This window comes from Rattus norvegicus, chromosome 6 (genome assembly GCF_036323735.1).
Source record: "Rattus norvegicus strain BN/NHsdMcwi chromosome 6, GRCr8, whole genome shotgun sequence".
NCBI lineage: Eukaryota > Metazoa > Chordata > Mammalia > Rodentia > Muridae > Rattus > Rattus norvegicus.
Window position 1 is genome coordinate 70,468,142 of NC_086024.1, and position 25,490 is coordinate 70,493,631.

Genomic DNA, 25,490 nt, shown 5'->3' on the forward strand with positions numbered 1-25,490 from the left:
TATAATCATTGACATTTAATTCAGTTAATCAACCATATAGAAAGTTCAAGAAAGTTTCATTACAGTAACTGTTATGAGTCAAGACCTTTTCTTTTAAGATCCAATACACATTTACTTACTCCAAATAGTGAGCCCATGGCAAGCCAATAGACAAGAGATTATGAAATCCCAATTTGGTGAACCAGTGGGTGCTATTTGGGTTACTTATAGAAATAGTGGTGAGGGGTTACTTACAGGAGGAGAAATTATCCAAAGACCTCTTCCAAAGTCTATCCCAGAGCTAACGTTAGCTCACAAACGCTAGGAACTTGGAGCAAACTGCACAGTCTAGGAGAAGCTGTTGGAGAGAATCCTTTCCAAGTGACTCACTTAGTGCTATCGTCTTTCAGGCATCTGGGTTGGTTTCTGATTCTTCTAGGCAGATGGCCTGGTCTCAGAGTCTTCTTTGGGTATTGACTCATATAAGAATCTTCCTTATAGCTTAGTTTGTCTGAGAATGGCATCCAGCAATCCTGTTTACTCTTGGTAGGTTGAGAGGGAGGGACCTGGTGAGTCTGGAATTGTTGACCTTCTGTCTTTTTTTTTTTTTGGATATTTTATTTATTTACATTTCAAATTATATCCCTTTTCCTAGTTTGCCCCTATCTCATCCACCTTCCACTTGCTTCCATGAGGGTGCTCCCTCACTGACCACCCACTCCCACTTCACTGCCCTGGCTGTTCTCTACACTGGGGTATCTGTCTTAAGGAGCTTTTTATTCAGGTGGAATGCTTCCATTTTGGCGGAAATTAGACCCACAACACAACAGAACAACAACAAAGCACTAAGTTAACAGATTTTCAATACACTGGTATGTAAATCAAGTCCTAAGTATTACAACAAACCAGGATATTTTTGTTACAGTTCTTTAATACTATCTGAAATTCTAATTTCTTTTGGAGCTGCTGGGACTAAAGAGGTCTCTTCTTATGCAATGAGCAATTTACCTAATAGTCACATGGTTGTTAAGTCACATATAGAGGAAGGAAATAGGTGACCATTTAAGGGAGTTAAAGGTAAATCAATATAATTTACCTCAGGACCTGTAAAATTTCAACCTCTCCACAATTATAATTCCAAATTAATCAACTTTTGAAGAGTGTACAGTATAAAGTGTGGCTTATTTTTGAAAATAGTCACATGTATACTGTATGTATAAAATAAGTTATAGAAATTAAATTTTAAGCAATAAAGCGTAATTTTGATCAGGTTATCCTTGGTATTTGGGGCCTTGAAAGATCTCTGGTCTTTTCTGTGCTTTAGTTAGCAAACTGGGTTTTTACTTACAAACTTTTCATAAACTGGAAAATTATACAGTTTATTATTTTTTTCTCCATGCTAATGCTCAATTCTTGCTTCTTTAAAAAGAATCCTATACTGTAGTATTCTAATATAGGTACACAAATATATTCTCTCTTAAATTATATTTGATGCTTCTGCATTGTTCTAAGCCACCCGTCATCATGATTCCTTCTTCCCTGTCCCACAACATTGCCATCACCAGGAGTATTTACAAAGTCCTTGTTTTCTCTCTCTCTCTCTCTCTCTCTCTCTCTCTCTCTCTCTGTCTTTCTTTCTTTCTTCCTTCCTTTAATTCATTTTTTATTGGATTTTTAATTTACATTTCAAATACTAATTCCTTTCCAGGTTTCCGTGACATAAGCTCCCTATCCCATCCTCCTCCCCTTCTTCTATAAGGGTGTTCCCCTACCCAACCAACTTGCCTTCCTGCCCCCCCAACATTCCCCTACACTGGGGGTGTCCAGACTTGGCAGGACCACTGGCTTCTCATTCCATTGGTACCAACAAGGGCACCCTACGCTACATATGCAGCTGGAGCCATGGGCCAGTTCACACATAGTTTTTGGGTAGTTTAGTCCCTGGGAATTCTGGTTGGTTGGTATTGTTGTTCTTAAGGGGTTGCAAGCCCCTTCAACTCATCAATCCTTTCTGTAATTTTTCCAACAGGGAACCCATTTGCAGTTCAATGGTTTGCTGCTAGCATCCTCCTCTGTATTTGACATCCTCTGGCTGTGCCTCTCAGGAAACAGCTAGATCAGTCTCTTGCCAGCATGTACTTCTTAACTTCATCAATATTATCTACTTTTGGTAGCTGTATATATATGGGCTGTATACCCGTGTGGGACAGGCTCAGAATGGCCATTCCTTCAGTCTCTGCTCCAAAATTTGCCTCCTTATCCTGTCCTATGAATATTTTGATCCCTCTTTTAAGAAGGACTGAAGCATCTGCACTTTGGTTGTCCTTCTTGAGCTTCATGCTGTCTGGGGACTGCATCTTGGGTAATTCGAGCTTTTGTGCTAATATCCACTTATTATCAGTGAGTGTATACCATGGTGTTTTTCTGGGATTGGGTTACCTCACCCAGGATTGACCTAGTTCTATTTCAAAATGCCTTAACCAGTTCAGTTTAGTCATCACTACCCATCACATTGCAACTGCTTTTGCTTTTTGTTTAATGAAGAATTGGGGGACCATTCTAAGCAGGTTATCTAAGTTGATTTCTCAATATGTATATCCTATAACTTCTTCTTGATGAACTAGTAAAAAGAAATCAACAAAATAGGCTTTCTTAGGTCACCATTTAACATAAGAAACCAACAGCCCACGTGTAGATTTCAGGAAAGCTTGGTTTCTCTCTGTCATCCTCTGTCTGAAGCACTTGCTCTGTGGTCAGGTACTTAGGCAACCAGTAGTTCTAATAGTGATTAAGCTGCGAGCAGAATGAGAAGAACCTTGCATCTCATGTTGTTAGGGCTATGGTACTCTTCCACTGTCTCTGTGATATGTGTGCTTGATGGAGAAAAACATCTAAATGTGTATCTTGGGCCACTAGAATGAAGGCTCTCATGTTCATTTGTCCAAAGTATGCCCCACTAATTGACCTTCACTTTCCACTAAACTTGCTAGTCCCATTGGACCCCCGAGCTCATCATTTTCTGCTTGTCACTGTTTTTGGTTATGTTTCTTCATTCTTTCAACTTAAAAATACAAATTTTCAGTTGACTTTTAAGCCTTTCTATATTTTGCATATTTTTAGAAATGGTTTAAGTAAAAATTTATCTCCTTCAAATGACTGCTCTGAATTTCTATAATGTATGTGTTATCCATAATACTATCATGGAGGCTGGCATAGAGACATAGCTATGATCCTCAGCATCTGGTGGAGTTCTCCTGGTTTTATGAGGGACCTCAACTTTGGACAAGTCAAGATCCAAAGCTTTGATATAATTTAACAAAAATAATAAAAGTTAATATTATTTAATGACTTTAATATTATTCAATAATAGTTAACTATCTATTATTACATTTTCAGAACTAGCCAGTATAAATCAAGTTGATATTTTGTTAAATATATTTTAGTAAAAGCCATTAGAATGGTTCAGAAGATAAAGCTCTTGCAACTTAAGATTGATACTTAATCACTGGAACACAAAGAATGAAGAGATCAACTAACTCCAAAAACTGTCCTCTGAATTCTATCTCCATGCCATTGCATTCATATGTCCCTGTACACATACATCATCATATCACAGTAATAATAATTAAACTTAATCCTTTGAAAATATGCTTTTTTTTTTTGGTTCTTTTTTTCGGAGCTGGGGACCGAACCCAGGGCCTTGCGCTTCCTAGGTAAGCGCTCTACCACTGAGCTAAATCCCCAGCCCGAAAATATGCTTTAATGTAGACTTATGAATGGGAGTGAAAAGGGAAAGGCTTAGAAATACTAAGAATTGATGTTGACTTCTTTAAATTATACATAGTATTTAAAAGACATATGCAATGTAAAATTTAATGACATTCATTTAAAAATAGAGGTTCTGAGGAAAAAATAAACCATATTCTAGAGCATGGGTGTGAGTTTCTCTAAAAGAGTGGCATCTCTTTTTTTTTTTGTTGTTTTATTTTGTTTTTTATGACGCTCCATAGAAGCTATAAAGCAACATGTCAAAGGCAGTGGTACACTCTTGGGTGGACCTGCTCTCTTATATTTCACTACAAAGCTCTGCTTTTTTTCTTTATAGTAAGCTCTTCATACTCATAATAGACTCCTTTCTAAATATAACCCCTGTGAAATTCATTGTTCTAGCATTCCAGACAAATTGCTAGATACAACTGACTTGTGTGGCTCTTGTGTCCTTTTGTTTGTGTGATTTTATATCTCCCTAGAATGCACATTAAGATTAGAAATTCCTTATTGCTCTCAAGGATTCTCTGTTTGGTCCTGGATTTTATTAGCATTTTATTTTGGTGAGGTTTGAGACAAGTTCTTTTATTCCTTGTTGGTTTTTAAGTTGTTAGGAAAACCAGAAATGCAGGAAGCTAGGGTATTCTCCTCCTGTAAACCAAGATGATAACCATGTCTCTTTCTCAGGTAACCAGGAAAAGGAATAGGTAGGCCTCCTTAGGGCATATCTATTGTTTAGCCTGATTCACTATCATTTTAACATAAATATCTATATATGAAAGGGATACTATTTTTATAATTGGTGTTCTTCACAGCAAATATGCAAATGTCAATTGGGCTGGAATTAGTGCTTCTGAGTTGCTGCACACCACCAATACCTTAGAATGAGGGACATCTTGTCCTTCTCAAGTGTACATAATTCTCTTTGTGTTTTTATACTGCCTCCACAGACACTAGACTCTAAACTCTTATTTTTTTGTAATTTTATTTGCTTCGGCTCTGTTTCACATTTAACTACATTATGTATTCTCTACAGACTGGTGAAACTCCTAAACTTATTGAAATATGAAAGTCTCTGAAAGGGAAGACGAATTTTAACTTTTAACATTATTCCCCATTGATTGCGCTGTCCCTTAAGAGTCTTCATGCAATTTGTACCCTGTGGATGAAATCCATGTGCAACACCGCATTCATCACAATTGTGATGTCTTGGTGAGAATGATAACACCATTCCTCTGGGTCTCAGGTGAGGGATTTTGGCAGCAGATATGATCATTAGAACTAAATTTTCTTGTCATAAACAGTCCCGGTGTGTCAGCCATTCTTCCACAGCCCTGCAAATTCCATCTCTCCCCTCTCCCTTGAACCCCAACCACTCTGAAAGTAGAAAACAGAGCAACCCTTTACCTGATGTCACTAGCCACCCAAAAAAAGTGACCCTGCCCCACAAAGTCTATACAAAACTCTGAGGCAATAATCTGCATGCTACTTTTTTTTTTTATTAACTTGAGGGTTTCTTATTTACATTTCGAGTGTTATTCCGATTCCCGGTTTCCGGGCAAACATCCCCCTAATCCCTCCCCCTCCCCTTCGTTATGGGTGTTCCCCTCCCCACTCTCCTCCTCATTGCCGCCCTCTCCCCCAACAATCACGTTCACTGGAGGCTCAGTCTTAGCAGGACCAAGGGCTTCCCCTTCCACTGGTGCTCTTACTAGGATATTCATTGCTACCTATGAGGTCAGAGTCCAGGGTCAGTCCATGTATAGTCTTTAGGTACTGGCTTAGTCCCTGGAAGCTCTAGTTGCTTGGCATTGTTGTTCATAAGGGGTCTCAAGCCCCTTCAAGCTCTTCCAGTCCTTTCTCTGATTCCTTCAACGGGGGTCCTGTTCTCAGTTCAGTGGTTTGCTGCTGACATTCGCCTCTGTATTTGCTGTATTCTGGCTGTGTCTCTCGGGAGAGATCTACATCCGGCTCCTGTAGGCCTGCACTTCTTTGCTTCATCCATCTTGTCTAATTGGGTGGCTGTATATGTATGGGCCACATGCTACTTCTTATGGTTTCATCCCTTGAGACTGGTGAACTTGCCTGGAATCCCATTTCCAAATAAACCTACCCTTTTCACTTTAATTCAGCTGAATTGGCTTATTTTTTGGCAGTGTAAACTCTATCAGAACCCATGTCTCCAACTCTAATAACCATAGAGTGCTACTTGGACTACCCTTCATTTGAGGACTTATCAAGTGCAGAACATCCGTGACCAGAAAGTGGATCCTCACCAGACATTACTCTTTCAGAACTGTCAGACACAAAATTGTATTGTCTATCCCCTCATTTTCTATACTAATTAATAATTGAAATGTAGAAAAACCTTGAGTGCAACAATTAGCAACAGAGAAATCTCAAATCCTGGCAGGCAACAGCAGACAGTTAAAGAGAGGCATTGATTGGAAACAAGAAAACATGTATGTAGACACGCACAGAGGAATAGCCTTGGACATACAGAGGAGAGAGTGAGGAAACTGAAAAATCCAGACTTTTCCTCTCTTTGACTGGAGGTTATTTTAAGTCTCTGAATTTAAGTAACCCAATTTAGGGTTGGTCAGTTTAAAAATGAGGAAGAATGGTCGATTGGCCCTAAATTGGTCTATAACAAGTCCTGATCTGGCCTGAAGCTTGTTGAGCCAGTCCATCATCAAGGGGCTGGCAGCTGAGACAAAAGACTGCAATCCCTTTGATTAATACTGCCAAGATTTTGTCTCAAGTTAGAGAAAGAAGTTTAGCATCAGACACCTTTTGCCTTCTATTTAAACTCAAGCCTTGTGGTAGCAACCGAGAAAATAGACTCAGAATGGTCATTACATCTGAGGGCTCTTAGGGTCCAGGCTCTGACCCTCACAACTCCAGTTACAGCATCATTTCCTATCAGAATATTTCTTGTCTGGAAAACTTTACCAAATAATTGAAAGAGAATTTTTGTGTTAATTTTCATTAATTCTGCCTATTGTATAGGAATTTCGTACAGGACTGTTTATTAGGTTAAAACAATTGACATTTTTGTCTAGTCATTGCTGCAACACAGGAGAAAAATACAAAAATAAAATATGTATTGCTTTACATAGCTATTTACACTCAAGTATATTTAAATAAAGGGCTATGCTGAGTGGAAACCTATGGAGAGTGAAATTGCTCCAGTTTAGATTCCCCAACCATCTCAAATCTTTCTAGTAAAGAATCTTCTGTATTATTTAAAACTCTAATCATGCCTTCCCTATGTCTGGGTGAACAGAACGTGTCACTATTAAAATCACAGCAGTCATTCTAACATAAAAATCACCAAGGGAAAAATAAAGATATGAATGCAATAAGATTTTTTCACACTCTATAAAGTTTTCCTCTTGTTAAGCTTTAAAGATTTTCTAGTGTTTGCCCAGATTAGCGTTATTTCTAAAATATGTGATGGTTAGACTGCCTACAGTAAATGAAGTAGTGTCAGATATGCAGGAGGTAATCCACTTGGTATTTGAAAACCGCTACTTCAGAAAATAGAAATGAGGTCTGCATGTAAACTTAGTATTATTTGTTTTATGCGAGTTTGAAGGGAGTCTTTCCTTTTTTTTCTCTGTCAAGCATATCTCTTCTCATTTCAAAAGAGAGTATGGTAAGCCCATGAACAGGACTAATATGAATTTTCAAAATAACAACTCAGCTTCAACTTCTGAAGTTCTGATTCATTTTCCCTCCTTTACACTCACTCACGACCTTGTCTACCATTCCTTTCAAGGATTAATCCATACTAAATTCATGCTGTTATCAATTTGATGTTGAACTGTTTCTCTCGAAGAATCTTTCTGTTTTTTTAAAGGATTTGTTTTGTTTTTATTTGTGTTTGTGAGTATGTGTGTTTTGCATGTTAGTATACGATGTACATGTGGGTACCCACAAAGGTTTGAAGACAGCACCATATATATACTGGATCCACAGGAGCTGTTGTGACAATTCAATGCAGTTTTCTTCAGTTTGTATCCTTGTTGAGGTCATTTCAGATTTGACTAGAATTTAATTTTCTTTGTGGAGAATCCCATGGAAAATGACCAAACTCTGTTCCAGGAGCTCAAGGTCACGATGCACCAGCTAACTTGCCTTATCTCAATTAAAAGCCTTGCCCATACAGAAGCTCTTCCAGTTAACTACTTACCTTCACTTTTGTTAAACTACTTGCTTCATTGATGCTCTCATGCAGCTTGCTGAGTGAGAAAAGTCAGGAGCTGCTCTGGACATTTGACTAATACCTGAGTGCAATTCCAGTTGGTTGGATAAAAGCCTTCAATTGGGTAATCAAATGTGTCCAAGTGGTCAAATCTGATGGGCTTCCTGTGACATTGAGACAGACTTGAGATAGGTAATTGCATGAAGAAAAAGCACTAATAAACCCATCCTATCCCATCAAAATATCTTTCTAGTTCTACAAGTTAGTGATGCACCAAAAAATTATAAGAAGAGTTCCCTGAAGACAAAACCACAAAGCAAACCCAACAAAAAAATTATACCAATGACAGGAGGCAAATGAGAATAGAGAGCCCAGACATGTTTTCTAGGCCTGACTCAGCTTGGCATTCCAAAGCTTCCTGTTTTCTGTGATGCCCTAGAGGCAGAACTATGCAGATGAATGAACTCAACATGCACGGAAGCTCTTGATTTATTGGGGCTTCTTATAAATTATCTCGCTTGGATAATTTATAAGATATGGAAACAAAGCATTTGTTTTTTATTTTCAAAATTTTTTTATTTTCAAATTTTTACCACCTCTACTTACTTTAAACAATACTCAATAAAACTAAGAGAAAAACACAGCTCAGAAATGTGAAAGCTAAGGAAACGCCATGATTGTGATGCTATTTCAATATCCTAAACCAAAGATGCACAGGCCAGGGGATGTCTACTTTTGACTTTTTTATTAAAAGCTTTGTATTCATATTATTGTTATTATTATTATTGTCCCCAACTCCCCACCCCCTATTTCCTCCCCACCAACCCTCCTACTCCCTGGGGGCTCAAATAAGACCCAGAAGTCCTCTGCTATATATGTGTTGGGGCCTCATATCAGCTGGGATATGTTGACCGGTTGGTGGCTTAGAGTCTGAGTAATCTCACTGTGGGAGGGGCAGGTGAGTTGAGATGCTGCTCTTCCAATAGGCTTGCCCTCCTCCTCAGTTCCTTCCATCTTTTCCCTAATTCTACCACAGGGGTCAGCAGCTTCTTTCCATTGATTGGGTGTAAATATCTGTATCTGATTCTTTTAGGTGCGTGTTGGGCCTTTAGGAGTGCAGTCATGCTGGACTCCTGTTTGGCTGTTGGAGATATGGGTGCAGCCATGGAGAATCCTTCATGAGTACACCTTGGAAGGGTTCTGCTATGGGGATTTCACTCCAAATACAAGGTTCCATTCCTGAAGGAGGTCCTGTTTTGAAGGTAAACGTGTTATTTAGCAATTTATAAATATGAACTCATATATTCAGCAACAAACACCTGAGACCAAAAGTGGGATTATTGTTTTTCAGTTATTGAATGGCAATGGCATAGATTCAGGGTCAGGTTAGAATCAATAAGACTGGTTTTGTAAAACAGTCAAATGAATCCACTCTCTATATAAACATACAAATGTTTATGAATTGGAAAGATACATTTCACGTTAGGAATGCTGGCATTTGACCTCTTTTCTCAGCTCTAGGACCCCATCTGCTACAGATCTGTACAGGTCCACTGCATTCTGTCTCAGTTTCTGTGAATTTATCTATGTGTCTTCACTACTGCTCTGTTTCCTTGCTATTCTGCAGGCCATAAGCTCTTGCATTCTTTCTGCCTCCTCTTCCAAAGAGTTTCCTGTACAATTAGTTGAGGGATTTTATGGAAACACTCAGTTTAGCATTGAGTGTCCTAAAATTTTTCACTCTACACATATTGTCTGGCTCTAGGTTTCTATAAACCCAAATGCTGCAAAAAGGAGCTTCTCTATGCAAGACATTCCTCTATGAGTACAACACAAATTCCATAGGCACCATTTATTGGTATATTCACTTAGTAGAACATAATATTTGGTTTGTCACCACATTATTGATATATCTAGTTTTCAGTTCTTGGCTACATGTAGTGTTGTATATAGTTCCATTCTGTGGGGTGTGCCATAAGCCAAATCAGATATCAGTTGATTACTCCAACAAGCTTTGTGCCTCTATTGAATTAGTATATCTCATAGGAAGGTCACCCTTGTAAATCAAAGGCTTTATAGCTGCATTCATGTTTACCTTTCTCTTTTGGTAGCATCCATAGTACATACCATGAACGTTAGTCCAGAAAAATTAAGACTTTATGCAGACATCAAATCAACTTCTGTGTTCAATGTGTTGAACAGGTTTTGTCTTCACCGATAATGCCTTACTTTCAGGTTTTAGAGAGCATGGAACCAATAACTTGGGTTGTTTTGGAGTTCCAATGGAACTCCTTTGCTCAACAATTTGATTAAATGTGACCTATTCCCAATACTGGAAACTTCATTTGATGATAAAAGATGTCCAGTTGGGGATGTTATTTGCATCAATATGGACCAGTTTTATTTTTATCAAAGAAAATAAAATTTTAAGAATCTTCTCTTTATTGAAAAAAATGCCAAAAAATTTTTCACTAATTTTTATTTATATTTGACAACTCTCATAATTGAAGGCAATGTATAACAAGGTGCATTTTAATAGCAGTGATGACAAAAATAATAATTGTGATTACTGTGTTTTATAGTTTTCCATATAAAACTCAGTTTTATATATCTAAATTTCAGTATTTCAGTATTTATATGTTTAAACAAAGTAAACATAAAGACTGAAAATTACATATTTATCTTTTAAATTCACAAAATACATTAGTGCATTATTGATATTTCTGTAAAGATTATGATATTTCATAATCAATTTGTTTTTCATAAAAGTCTCATTCAATATTAAATATAGAACAAAATATGTTTTGATTTTCCAAAGAAGTTTAGAATCCAATAAAACACAGTTTTTAACTATGCATATTGAGCTTATACCGGAGAAAAATTGTCTACCTATTTTGAAACTTTGATCATCTGATTCTTTTTTTTTTTAACATTTTTTTTTATTAACTTGAGTATTTCTTATATACATTTCGAGTGTTATTCCCTTTCCCGGTTTCCGGGCAAACATCCCCCTCCCCCTCCCCTTCCTTATGGGTGTTCCCCTCCCAACCCTCCCCCCATTGCTGCCCTCCCCCCATAGACTAGTTCACTGGGGGTTCAGTCTTAGCAGGACCCAAGGCTTCCCCTTCCACTGGTGCTCTTACTAGGATATTCATTGCTACCTATGGGGTCAGAGTCCAGGGTCAGTCCATGTATAGTCTTTAGGTAGTGGCTTAGTCCCTGGAAGCTCTGGTTGCTTGGCATTGTTGTACATATGGGGTCTCGAGCCCCTTCAAGCTCTTCCAGTTCTTTCTCTGATTCCTTCAACGGGGGTCCTATTCTCAGTTCAGTGGTTTGCTGCTGGTATTCGCCTCTGTATTTGCTGTATTCTGGCTGTGTCTCTCAGGAGCGATCTACATCCGGCTCCTGTCGGTCTGCACTTCTTTGCTTCATCCATCTTGTCTAATTGGGTGGCTGTATATGTATGGGCCACATGTGGGGCAGGCTCTGAATGGGTGTTCCTTAAGTCTCTGTTTTAATCTTTGCCTCTCCCTTCCCTGCCAAGGGTATTCTTTTTCCTCATTTAAAGAAGGAGTGAAGCATTCACATTTTGATCATCCGTCTTGAGTTTCGTTTGTTCTAGGGATCTAGGGTAATTCAAGCATTTGGGCTAATAGCCACTTATCAATGAGTGCATACCATGTATGTCTTTCTGTGATTGGGTTAGCTCACTCAGGATGATATTTTCCAGTTCCAACCATTTGCCTACGAATTTCATAAACTCGTTGTTTTTGATAGCTGAGTAATATTCCATTGTGTAGATGTACCACATTTTCTGTATCCATTCCTCTGTTGAAGGGCATCTGGGTTCTTTCCATTTTCTGGCTATTATAAATAAGGCTGCGATGAACATAGTGGAGCACGTGTCTCTTTTATATGTTGAGGCATCTTTTGGGTATATGCCCAAGAGAGGTATAGCTGGATCCTCAGGCAGTTCAATGTCCAATTTTCTGAGGAACCTCCAGACTGATTTCCAGAATGGTTTTACCAGTCTGCAATCCCACCAACAATGGAGGAGTGTTCCTCTTTCTCCACATCCTCGCCAGCATCTGCTGTCACCTGAGTTTTTGATCTTAGCCAATCGCACTGGTGTGAGGTGAAATCTCAGGGTTGTTTTGATTTGCATTTCCCTTATGACTAAGGATGTTGAACATTTCTTTAGGTGTTTCTCAGCCATTCGGCAGTCCTCAGCTGTGAATTCTTTGTTTAGCTCTGAACCCCATTTTTTAATAGGGTTATTTGTTTCCCTGCGGTCTAACTTCTTGAGTTCTTTGTATATTTTGGATATAAGGCCTCTATCTGTTGTAGGATTGGTAAAGATCTTTTCCCAATCTGTTGGTTGCCGTTTTGTCCTAACCACAGTGTCCTTTGCCTTACAGAAGCTTTGCAGTTTTATGAGATCCCATTTGTCGATTCTTGATCTTAGAGCATAAGCCATTGGTGTTTTGTTCAGGAAATTTTTTCCAGTGCCCATGTGTTTTAGATGTTTCCCTAGTTTTTCTTCTATTAGTTTGAGTGTGTCTGGTTTGATGTGGAGGTCCTTGATCCACTTGGACTTAAGCTTTGTACAGGGTGATAAGCATGGATCGATCTGCATTCTTCTACATGTTGCCCTCCAGTTGAACCAGCACCATTTGCTGAAAATGCTATCTTTTTTCCATTGGATGGTTTTGGCTTTTTTGTCAAAAATCAAGTGACCATAGGTGTGTGCGTTCATTCTGATTCTTATCAGCAGCTTGACTACACTCTTCTGAGGTACCTATTTTCTATTAAAATTTAATTGACTAAACCTTAAACCTTTATGCAACTTTAAGGAATGCTGGTAATGCCCCAACTCTGATTTTTTGAACTCTACTTTTGCATAACATGTGATTATCAAATGATCATTGGTTTCATTCTGTTAGTAACACATATAATCATTCATTTTCTGTCTTTATCATCTTTATCCTTCTTTACCTCTCAAGAAAAATCCATACTTACTGTGTGGTTTGAATGAGAATAATTAACATAGGCTCTACATGAATACTTGGGTTCCAGTTGATAGAACTGTTTGGAAAGATTAGAAAGTATTACCTTTCATCTCTATTTCTAGTTCATGTCTTTGGAAAAGAATGTAAGCTTTCAAATACTATCCCCCCATCATGCTTGCCTGCCTGCTGCCATGCTCCATGCCATGATGTTAAAAAACACTGAATATGCAAACCTAAATAAACTCTTTTATAAATTTCCTTGCTCATGGGCTTTTTACTAGAGCTGTAGAACAATAGCTAATACCAGCATAAACCTGTATATGGGAGATGATGATTGTAGAAATAGAGCAAACTAATACAATACAAAGTAAAAAATAAGAGAGAATAAACACAAGGTTCATAATCCTTTTGCATTTAGAGATTATATTTTATATTCTAAAAATTGTCATGTTATTTTAGTATAATTAAATTACAATATTAACTTTTAATAAGTGTCAGATGGGGAGATCCTATTTTGACTTACATAGAAATAGCCCGGTTTGTTTACATGATTTACTATACCTGTGTACCAGATTTTAGACATTTTTGTCATACACCCAAGTTAGATACTTTGCTCTAAATAGTAATTGTGTATAGTAATTTTGTTGATATACATGTGTCTCACACTGTGCATTGGAATAAGTACATACATGCCAAAATTAATGACAAAGAAGCAAAATCATTCATTCAACCATCTCTCTTCATCCAGGCCCTGATTCTGATAATACAAATCTCTTTTTTGAGGTAGCACGTTGCATGTTCACCCTTAGGAATCATACAAGTTACATTTGATCAACCGAATTGCACATAATGAAGCTTTAACAAGAACTTGAAGAATCAATTCTAAAGATGTATATGAAAGGAGCGATTAACTTGGAAAGGGAGAAAATGTTTATGCTTTTTTTTAACTATCTAATGTATTCTCTGTGCATCTAAAGGAAACTGCTAGCCATAGGTCTGCTGGGGTGGAAAGTCACCATTTTCCCTAATAATGCTATGCTGGGTCTAGTTGGATGCTCTTACAATACCTACCATGCCACTAGCTATATTTCTTATTCATTCCTAAACATTAACAGGAGAAAGTTATGCATTAAATTGGTGTAAATATTCATTTAGCCAAATATTATCAATATTCAACAGTTATACTTATGTCTGTTTAATTTAGCATCTAAATATCATAAAATGGATGCTATTGCAAGATTTTTTGAAAGCCCTTTGGAAATGCTTACAAATCTTTTTTGGCAAATTTACAACATGATCAATATAGAAATTATTGTAGTCAAGTGACATTTGTTGAGGATGAGAAGCTAATAATTAAGGATTTTTTTTCTTATAAATCACAGTTAATAATTTTAAATATATGCTCCATATTTTCCTGGGAGCAATATTTCACTCATACATTTAAATTTCAGAATGGAATATATTTTTATTTGGGAATAATAAGACTTTTTCCATCTCTGACATCATGTTTGTATAGACAGAATTGTTAGAAAAAGTAATCATGGAGAAAGAATATTTAGGAGTTTTGGCCATTTCTTAATCCACTTTTCCTTTTGTATGTTGTTTTACTATTCTTCTCTTTTTTCTCCACTTTCCATTCACTTCCCTCCACTCCCTGCTTTCATGCCCTACCCTGCTTCCCTTCATTTTTTCCTACCTTCCTTCTTCTTTCATTTGTACTGTCCATTAGAAGTAGTTTTCTTCCTAACCTTGTGATCCCTGGAAAGAAATTACTCCCTTTTTTTTATTAGATATGTTTCTTTACTTATATTTCAAATGTTATTCCCTTACCTGTTTTGTGTTTATAAGCCCTCATCCCCTCTCCATCCCCCTAACTGCCTCTCCCCATATTCCCTTGCACTGGGGGTCCAACCTTGGCAGGACCAAGAGCTTCCCCTTCCGCTGGTGCCCCAACAAGGCTATTCTCTGCTACATTTGCAGTTGGAGCCCTGGGTCAGTCCATGTATAGTCTTTCGGTAGTGGTTTAGTCCCTGGAAGCTCTGGTTGGTTTGCTTTGTTCTTATGGGGTTGCAAGCTCCTTCAGCTCTTTCAATCCTTCCTCTAATTCCCCACAAGAGGGTCCTGTTCTCAGTTCAGTGGTTTGATGCTAGCAATGACCTCTGTATTGGACATGCTCTGGATGTGTCTCTCAGGAGAGATCTATATCCTGTCCCTTTCAGCATGCATTTTAGCTTCATCAATCTTATCTAGTTTTGGTGGCTGTATATATATGGGCCACATGTGGGGCAGGCTCTGAATGGCCATTCCTTCAGTTGCTGCTCGACACTTTGCTTCCATATCTCCTCCTATTGATATTTTCCCCTCTTTCAAGAAGGAGTGGGAGCATCCGCATTTTGGTCATCCTTCTTCTTGAGCTTCCTGTCGTCTGTGGATTGCATCTTGGGTAATTTGAGCTTTTGGCCTAATATAAGAAATTACTCCCTTGAGCTTCATAAATCTAAGCAAAATTTCTCCAAAAAACCATCCATTCCTAATCCAATTATTGCATTCACTGAGCTTACACAAAGGTGTGTTTTATTTCCATCTTTTCAAAATGCATTTGTAACTTTCTATAATCAGTATGATTTAAGTTGTATGGTACTAAGTATAATGTCTGCCTTAGTCAATATTTCAGTTTTTGTACTTAGCATAGTTTCTAATACAGTCATATCTTTCTTTTAGTGCTAATATTTTGATGAATTCTTGATGAACACTATAAAAACAAATATTTGAATTCCTCCATTAAATTTAGCATTACAGATGCCTTACATGTCTGGTTCTGTCATTGATGCCGGGAGTCAAAATCTATACTGGATTGAAAAGAATTGTGGACCTGAACCAGTGTGAAAGTTATAAATAGATTGTGCCAGAGTCAACATGAATATTTTACTAACTGATTGAAATCATTAATACTCTCATATATTTAAACTGTCTCTTTCAGAAGAGAAACAGCCAAAGTATAGTGCAGTTTCCCTGTTATCCCTTTATTTGTAGATACTACTCAGATAACAGGAGATAGCATGTTAAATATTCTATTTAAAGTATAAAGAAACAATCTAGTAATAGTCACAAATAACACATTTGACTTTTATTTATTTTTGCTTAGGTATATGTTTGGGTGTGTGTACACATGTGCAAATGTTTACATGCATTTGTGTGTATAAGAAAGTTAGAGGTCAACATTTGACCTTCTTCAGCCACTTTCTATCTAATTGTTTAAAACAGAGTTTCTCACTAAACCCAGAACTCACTGATGAGCTACTCTGGATGGCTAGCAAGTTCTTCCGGAAGTTGTCTGGTTCCTTCTTATCTCCTCAGTGCTGGGAATTCAGGGAGTCAATTCTTTACTTGGCTTTTCACATACCAGTGCTAGAGGACAAACATAAGTCCTCACATTTAATATTTCTTTAGCCAATACTGGCATTAAAATTCACCTAATAGCTTGTTACAGCAAGCCGCTGACTAACTTCTATCTCTTTCAAAACTCATTTTAATTGAAGCATTAAAGTGCGGCAAAATAGCTTCAAGAAATAACTGACTTAGAATATTTGTTGCTTTTATTTTCTTTAAGAAAAGAGTTAGGGGGATCCTTTGCTATAATTATAGAATGAACTAATTTTTGCTTTGACTGAAATGAATTAAGCATATTTATAGCAAACTTTAACGTGTCATTTATAGTTTTGACATACCTTTCATAGCTTTGATAATTTCATTTCTCTCAGAAGATCCAGATTTGAAAGGAAAATGTTGCTTACTGAGAAATGAATGAACAGAACCTTAGGTATATATTTCATGTGATGATTGGTTTTCTTTTGCATTTAGGAAAGACAGGAGAAAAGCTGTTTCATTTACCTAGAGGAAGAACAATCACCACATTTTTCAGGTTTGCGAACATTTCTTCTGTGATGGGAAATTTTTGAAAAATAAAATTCATTTTGGTGAGTACCGTGCAGTGCTCCAGTCTTGTGAAATGTTAACCATTAGCGTTATGAGGTATGTGACTAGGTCACATATAAAGTAATTGTGTTTACAGTATGCTGTCTGCATTTAAGGGGCTGAGATAAACAAAAAGACAGATGTGCATCTCATGGATACTTGTCCTCATTTCACTTGAGGAAGATTATATTTACCTTGTAAATTCATGACACAAAGTGTTCTCTCTTCTGCTAAAAAATCCACTGTAATTAGTTATAGTTTATAATTTTAAAGTTTAACTTGTGCATTAAATCCAATTGATCTGTGTATAATAGGGTGGAGGAGAGGGTAAAGAGACCTATGGTTTCAAACATTAATAAAGAAGAAATACAATTAGTGATACCCTGATCTATTGAGAATATCACAGATGCTATTATCATAGTTATTGTAAAGAAGGTTGTTAAAAAGAACAAAGGGAGGCCCCACATGATGATAACTGCATTTCTCTGATGGTTGAATTTGGAAAATAGTAAGATTAAAGGTTTAGACTCAAGAAACTTTGTGTATGAAATGGGCAAATTGCTTCATCAATAATAACTTCATCTTCTCCTATTCCATTGACTCTCCAATATACAGTTAGCCCCAAGTTCCAAGTTCATTTATAGGATATATGATGAATAGTACACATATTTCTTATAAAACTTGAGATTAAAAATAAAGCAAGTTTTCTTACCTAATGATTTTGTTCAGAATGAGACTGTCATTTTAAAAAATATTAATTCTCACTTAGGCTGCTACCTGTAATTTTATCTAATTGATTTATCTTTTTACCTAGTTATGATAAAGAGGTAAGAAGTGGTAAGGACCATCTGAGGAGTGTTTCTATTGTGCAATTTAAGAATATCTGCCAACATGTTAAGTTGTAATGTAAGGATTGGGTTTTTACCTTGAAAAGTTTTATAGTCCAGGGCAGTTGACTGCAGGGTTTTACTAATGATGGCTGGTTCTTTGAGGGGAAAAAAAGTACAATTGACTACAATTGCTTTCTGCAGTCATGCTATCTCCATCACAAGCATTTATCTCTAAAGGAGAACAAACCTAACACATTTTTGTTCATGTACATATTCAAAAAACCCCTAGTCCCCAAAACATTTGACATAGTGTTCTGATTATCTGGATATATTTTATTTTTAATCCTTTTTATTTAATTTCTTTTTTCTGACAATATTGTGTATATCAAATACTAAAGTATATGAAGACATGAAGAATTCTATGCATGTCTATTCCAACTGTATCTGATTTTGCTCATGTCATGAAGCAGAGAAAACCAGTGACCACAGCAACATGATATGAAGCTAATACATACTCTTTGTTATTCCAATTTCCCTTCAAATAAAGGAGTCCTTTTAAGTTATTTTCACTTTGCTGTTTGATATATATGGAAACTGCACCTATGAAAACATCCTATGTAGAGCTAGTATTTTCATTGTAACTGGAAAAACAAAACAAAAAAAGCAACAAACCCCCACAAAATACAACAAAAACAAACACCTCCGCCTAAAATCTACATACTAGGCAATGTAGCAACAATGACTAGAAGACATGGGAAGACAAACAGTATGATTGGAAAAGGAGTCTTAGTAAGTGTAGAATTTATTTATCTCAGAAGTTCCTCCACAGGAAATATTGACTGAAATCAATAAAAGTATTTGTGAAGAAAAAGCAAGGCTCTGGAATATATATGAAGAGTGAGAACATTTCTCAGTTAAAGTCAATTTCTTGACAGTAATGACTGAAACTAATAATGTGAGATCCGTAGTTAAAATTCAGTGGTGAGGGGTGGGGAGATAGCTAGCCAGGTAACAGCACTTCTTCTTCTTCTTGCCAAGGATTCTTTTTGGATCGGTTAGCAGTATAAACATGGAAGCCCACAGCTCTACATAGCTCCAGTTCCAGGGAATGAAACACACTCTTCAGGCATATATGCAATAAACAGACATGTAGGAGAGCAAAAACACTCACATTTTTAAAAAGGTTGTTTTGTATTAAATCTGAAACTCTGGCTTGAAAAGAGTAACTGCAGATTTTGTAGCAGTTTGGGCTTTGTTTAACATCCTGAAAATATGAGATGAAGAGAGTTTGGAACATCATAGCTGGAATAGGGCTGAGCTATCTATCCACTCCCATGTATTCATTCAGAGGCAAACATTGATCTTTCACCCATGTTTACATTAGCTCTACAAATGTCAACTCTGATCTCAACATTCTTCAAATGTCTATTTATTCCTCCATTAAATACATATAATCGTATTTCAAACGTGTTTTGCACACATTCCCTGACTATGTGGCACTTTTACTAATTTGTTCTATCACAAATACTTCCACATTTCTAGTTAAATAGAAACCTGATTTGTAAAAATTGTTATTGGTTATTTATTTACATTTCAAGTGTTGTCCCTCTTCCCAGCTTCCCCACTGCAAAACCTCCTGCCCCAACCCATCCCCCTGCTTCTATGAGGGTGCTCCCCTACTTACCATCTACTCCCACCTCACAAACATAACATTTCCCTATGCTGGGTATCAAGCCTTCAAAAGACCAAGGGCCAACCTTCTCCATTGATGCCAGATCAGACCATCCTCTGCTACATAGGCAGGTGAAACCATGGGTTGATCCATGTGTATTCTTTCTTTCTTTTATTCCCATGTGTATTCTTTGGTTGGTGGTTTAGTCCTTGAGAACTCTGTAGGGTCTGGATGATTGATATTGTTATTTTTCCTATGAGGTTGCAAACCCCTTCAGCTTCTTTAGGCTGTCCCTTAACTCCTCCATACTCAGTCTGCTGGCTGGCTGCAAGCCTCTGCATCTGTATCAGAAAGGCTCTGTCAAAGTCTCACAGGAGATAGCTATTTCAGAGTAAGCCCTTCTTGGCATTAGCAATAGTGTCTGGTTTTGGTATTAGCATATGGGATGAATCCTCAGTTGGGGCAGTCTCTGGATGGCCTTTTCTTCAGTCTCTGCTCCATTCTTTGTCCGTGCATTTCCTTTTGACAGGAGAAATTCTGGATTAAAATATTTGAGAAGGCTGGATGGCTCCATCCCTCAAACAGGAGCCGTGCTTAACCTTTGAATATGATCTCTACAGGTTCTCTCTCCCATTTGTTAGGTGTTTCAGCTAATGTCATTCCTGTTGGGTCCTGGGAGCCTCTTGCTTTCCTGGCGTCTGGGTCTTTCTGTTCGCTACCTCTGTTCCCCATCCCCCATTGCCACACACTTCTGTTCAAATTCCTGACCCTCTGTATATCTTCCATTCTCTTTCCACACATGATCCCGCCTCCCTTTTTCCCTCTCCTCTTCCTCTCTTCATCCAAGTCCCTCTCACCATCCTCCTCCAGAGATTATTTTATTGTCCTTTCCAATTAGGAATGAAGCATCCACACTTTGGTCTTCCTTCTTCTTGAGCTTCATACGGTCTATGAATTGTATCTTGGGTATTCCTAGCTTTTTCCTAATATACAATTATCAGAGAGTACATACCATGTGTGGTCTTTTGTGACTGTGTTACCTCACTTAGGATGATATTTTCTAGTTCCATCCATTTCCATAAGAATTTCATGAAGTCATTGTTTTTAATAACTAAGTAACACTCAATTGTGTAAATGCACCACATTTTTTGTACTCATTCTTCTGTTGAGGGGCATCTGGGATCTTTCCAGTTCCTGCCTATTATAAATAAAGTTGCTATGAAGATAGTGGAGCATGTGTCCAAAAGCTGATTACTACATGAGAAAGAATATAGTAGTTCAGTAATATGCCTTAAGGAAAAGGTGTATTCTAACTTTAGGATCACACACTGAGTTTACACCTTCCTTTGAATAATAGCTTATTAGGCCATCATAGTGATTTGTATTTTAATATAACTTCCCAAACTATGACAGGAAGGAAATTAGATTATTATTTATGTGCAATGTACAATTGAGTCAAGGGTATTTAAACAATTGGCTATAAACAACAAAGAGAGCTTGAAAGATTTTATTTGAAAATTATTTACTACCAGGTGTAACTGCGTGCATGCACGCGCGCACACACACACACACACACACACACACACACACACACACACACACACACAAACGAGCACACACACCAAGAGACAAAAGATGGCATAGAGAATCATCAAACCTACATCAGGATGAATATTTATCTCTTCTCCACATTTTTGTTGAAACTACCCTAAAATGTCAATCTATATTTCCTGCCTGTATGGTTTAAACAAAGTGCCATTGTGCACGATAAATTTATATCAAGGTAAAACATAGGGGAAGAACATGGAATTATTTTAGCCTAAAACAAGCGTGCTTGCAAGGACAGTTGAAAATGGCAGTGACTACAGTCATTTTCTGTCAAGGGACATGTAAGCTGAGCTTCATCTGTTTAGATACATACCAGTCCTCTGGTGACTCTGAGGGCATTGCAGATATCTAGGAGATTTGAAATATTGAAAACAAGAATTAGATTCTTTCACAAGATCCTCCTCTTTAGATGATCCGTTTTATCATTCTGGAATAATTCTCTGATCCATTTTATTATTTTATTTTTATTCTACAGATTTTCCATAAAAATATAAGTTTTCTCATAAAAATAGTATTAGTAAAATGATTCTCAAAGTTCTGAGTTCAGATACAAAGTTTCATCAACATTATTATTATTATTATTACATTGTTATCATTATTACTATTTCTTTAATGAAAAACATATAGCTTCTTTCCAGAACACAGCTGACCAGGGTGCTTTATTTTAGATAATAATGCAGAGAAAAAGAGTTCAATATAAATAAAAACAAACTGAATCACCATTCACTGATTCAGAAAGAGAAGGCACAAACTTTTAGTTCTTAGGAAGAAGAATGTCAAACACCTTCCATTCTCATTGTTCTTCCACAGTTGTAAGTGTCTAGAAAATGCCTTCAGTAAAAATGATATTCTACAGAATGATTTTTAAAATTAAAGCAACTGTCTTAGTTGTTGGTTATTAATTATTCCTCAGAAGGCTAGGTGCTGAAGCTGATTCATAGTTGGTGATGTCTGTCATTGATAAAACACTGGATGATTTGGGTTACTGTATAGGTGAGTTCACTGTTTGATGACATTATTGGGAGGTGGCACAATCTTCTTCATGCATTGAGGACTAGTTGGAAGTGACAGGAGGTATTATATTGAAAAAAATCTTTTCAACTGTCCCCTTTTCTTCTCTTTATGGTTCCTGAATGCCAGGAAATGTGGATATTAACTGCTTACACTACTCAATCTACCATGATGCTTTGTTCAGCACATGTGCAAACTAATGGAGTAAAATATTCATTGAATGAAACCTATGAAATAGTGAAAACAATTAAATAGGTATATTTTTGCCTTTAAGATATTTTAATAAGGATATTTAATAAGACATTTCAGAGTGTAGCAGTGGAATGTGAACTAACACAAATTTTATTGCTATCTATCTTTGGTTTTCTGATTAGGTTTGAGTGTAGGTTTAAAATGAGTACCCAGGAAACACATGCATACACACGTATGTCCAGGGGCCTAATTTGTCTCTAATTGAATTCTACTATAGAGGGTATCCGTCTCTATTTCTTTTTAATAAAGGACTTCTTCTAGACACTCTTTTACATCCCACATCTAAATCATGTTATGGGAAAAGATAAGCACATTTTATCAAAGACAAACCACCTTTTAAAAAGGTAAAAGATAGCAACACATATTGGAATTTTCCCCTTGGATATAGTCGTAATAGTAAACTAGTAGTCATTTGCATCCTAGAAATGTGGCAGAACCACAGTTAAATAATTTTTGTCTTTTGGTGAATCAAAGTAGGAGAAAATGTGCATCACATTTCTTTTTGCTATCACAATTCAAAGAATGAGAAAACAATTATTTTTTGCACAAATGAAGATAAAACTTTACAGGTATTTTTTTTCTACAAATTGAGACTGAGAGGACCAATCAACATAAATCTACCTCTAATTCTATTGCAAATTCTATCTCTAACTCTATTACATTTGTTTGTATCTATATCTATATATCTATAACTATATTTATAATCTATATAATATACATATATGCTGATAACTATATAAAGAAATTCAATATCTTGAGGCTGTTCTTTTCAAAGTTGACTTAAATATTCTAGAAACTGCTAAATGTTAGAGTCTGAAAACATCACTTTGTTAGATTAATTCTAGTGTTTCTGCTAATGTACTTAGAAGGATATATTGGGCTCATTTTAAAAGACATTATTTGGGTGTTCTGAGCATTTAGGCTAATAACCACTTATCAGTGAGTACATATGATGTGTATTCTTTTGTGACTCGGTTACCTCACTCAGGATGACATTTTCTAGCTCCATCCAATTTCCCTAAGAATTGCATGACATCATTGTTTTTAATACCTGAGTAGAACTCCATTGTATAAATATATATGTTCTGTATCCATTCCTCTGTTGAGGGACATTTGTGTTCTTTCCAGCTTCTAGTTATTATAAATAAGGCTGCTACTAACATAGTGGAGTATGTGCCTTGTTGTGTTTTAGAACATCATTTGGGTATATGCCCAGGAGTAGTATAGCTGAGTCCAAAGGTAGTACAATATCAAATTTTCTGAGGAACCTCCAGATTGATTTCCAAAGTGGTTGTACCAGCTTCCAATCCTACCAAAAATGGAGGAGTGTTCCTCTTTCTCCACATCCACACACGCATCTGTTGTTACCTGAGTTTTGATCTTAGCCATTCTGACTAGTGTGAGATGGAATCTCAGGTTTGTTTTGATTTGCATTTCCCTGATGACTAAGGATGTTGAACATTTCTTTAGGTTCTTCTCAGCGATTCAATATTCCTCAGCTGAGACTTCTTTGTTTAGCTCTGTACTCCATCGTTTAACAGTGTTATTTGGCTCTCTGGTGTCTAACTTAAGTTTGTGTATATATTGGGTATTAGCCCTCTATCAGATGTAGGATTGGTAAATATCTTTTCTCAATCTGTTGGTTGTCAGTTTGTCCTATTTTTGGTGCCCTTTGCTTTACAGAAGCTGTGCAATTTTATGAAGTCCCATTTGTTGATTCTTGATCTTAGAGCATAAGCCATTGGTTTTCTGTTCAGGAAATTAGCCCCTGTGCCCATGTATTTGAGTCTCTTCCCCGTTTTTTCTTCTATTAGTTTGAGTGTATTTGATTTTATGTGGAGGTTCTTGATCCATTTGGACTTGAGCTTTGTAGAAGATAAGAATGAATCAATTTGCATTCTTCTTCATGCTTACCTCCAGTTGAACAACAAAACCATTTGTTAAAAATGCTCCTTTTTCCCCCACTGGATGGATTTAGCTCCTCTGTCACAGATCAAATAACCATAGATATGTCGGTTCATTTCTGGGTCTTCAATTCTATACCATCAATCTACCTGCCTGTTTCTGTATAAATAACATGCAGTTTTTATCACTATTGCTCTGTAATACAGCTTGAGGTCATGGATGGTGATTCCCCCCCAGAACTTCTTTTGAGTATAGTTTTAGCAATCCTGAGTTTTTGTGATTCCAAATGAATTTGAAAATTCCTCTTTTTATCTCTTTGAAGAATCGAGCTGGAATTTTGATTGGGATTTTATTATATTTATAGATTGCTCTCCGCAAGATGTCCATTTTTTATTATATTAATCCTGCCAATCTATGAGCATGGGAGATCTTTCTATCTTCTGAGATCTATTTTGATTTCTTCAATACTTGAAGTTCTTGTCATACATATATCTCACTTGCTTGGTTAGAGTCACACCAAGGAATTTTTTATTGTTTGTGACTCTTGTGAAGAGTGTCATTTTCCTATTTTCTTTCTCAGCCTGTTTATCCTTAGAGTAGAGGAAGGCTACTGAATTGGATTAATTTTATATCTAGCCAAATTGCTGCAGTTGTTTATAAGGTTTAGGAATTTTTTAGTAGAACATTTGGGGGCACTTAAGTGAATTATCATATTATCTGCAAATTGTGATATTTTGACCTATTCCTTTCTATTTTGTATTCCTTTGACCTCCTCTTGTAGTATAATTGCTCTGGCTAGGACTTTGAATCTTATATTGAATAGGCAAGAGGAGAGTGGGCAGCCTTATCTAGTCCTTGATTTTAGTGTGATTGTTCTAAGTTTCTCTCCATTTGGTTTGGTGTTGGCTACTGGTTTCCTGCATATTGTTTTCACTATGTCCATGTATGGGTCTTGAATTCCTGACATTTCTAAGAATTTTATCATGAAGGGATGTTGATTTTATCAAATGCTTTCTTGGTATCTAATTAAATGATCACATGGTTTTTATCTTTGCGTTTGTTTATATAGTGGATTATATTGTTGAATATCCTTGTATTGAACCATCCCTGCATTCCTAGGATGAAGTCGATTTGATCTTCATTGATGATATTTTCATGAGTACTTGGATTTGGTTTGTGATAATTTTAGAGTATTTTTGCATAGATATTACTAAGTGAAATTGCTCTGAAGATCTTTTCTTTGTTGAGTCTTTCTGTGGTTAGGTATGAGTGTG

General features: G+C 36.7%; 1 long non-coding RNA gene across 1 annotated transcript in view; it reads left to right on the forward strand.

Moving 5' to 3' along the window:
* The first annotated feature begins 7,763 nt into the window (after positions 1 to 7,763).
* The window catches only part of LOC120093250 (uncharacterized), a 30,022-nt gene continuing 12,295 nt past the window's right edge, over positions 7,764 to 25,490 (forward strand). Inside the window, exons 1-2 of the long non-coding RNA XR_005486365.2 lie at positions 7,764 to 9,216; positions 16,825 to 16,940. This is a non-coding gene — a long non-coding RNA (uncharacterized LOC120093250). The remainder of the gene's footprint in view (positions 9,217 to 16,824; positions 16,941 to 25,490) is intronic.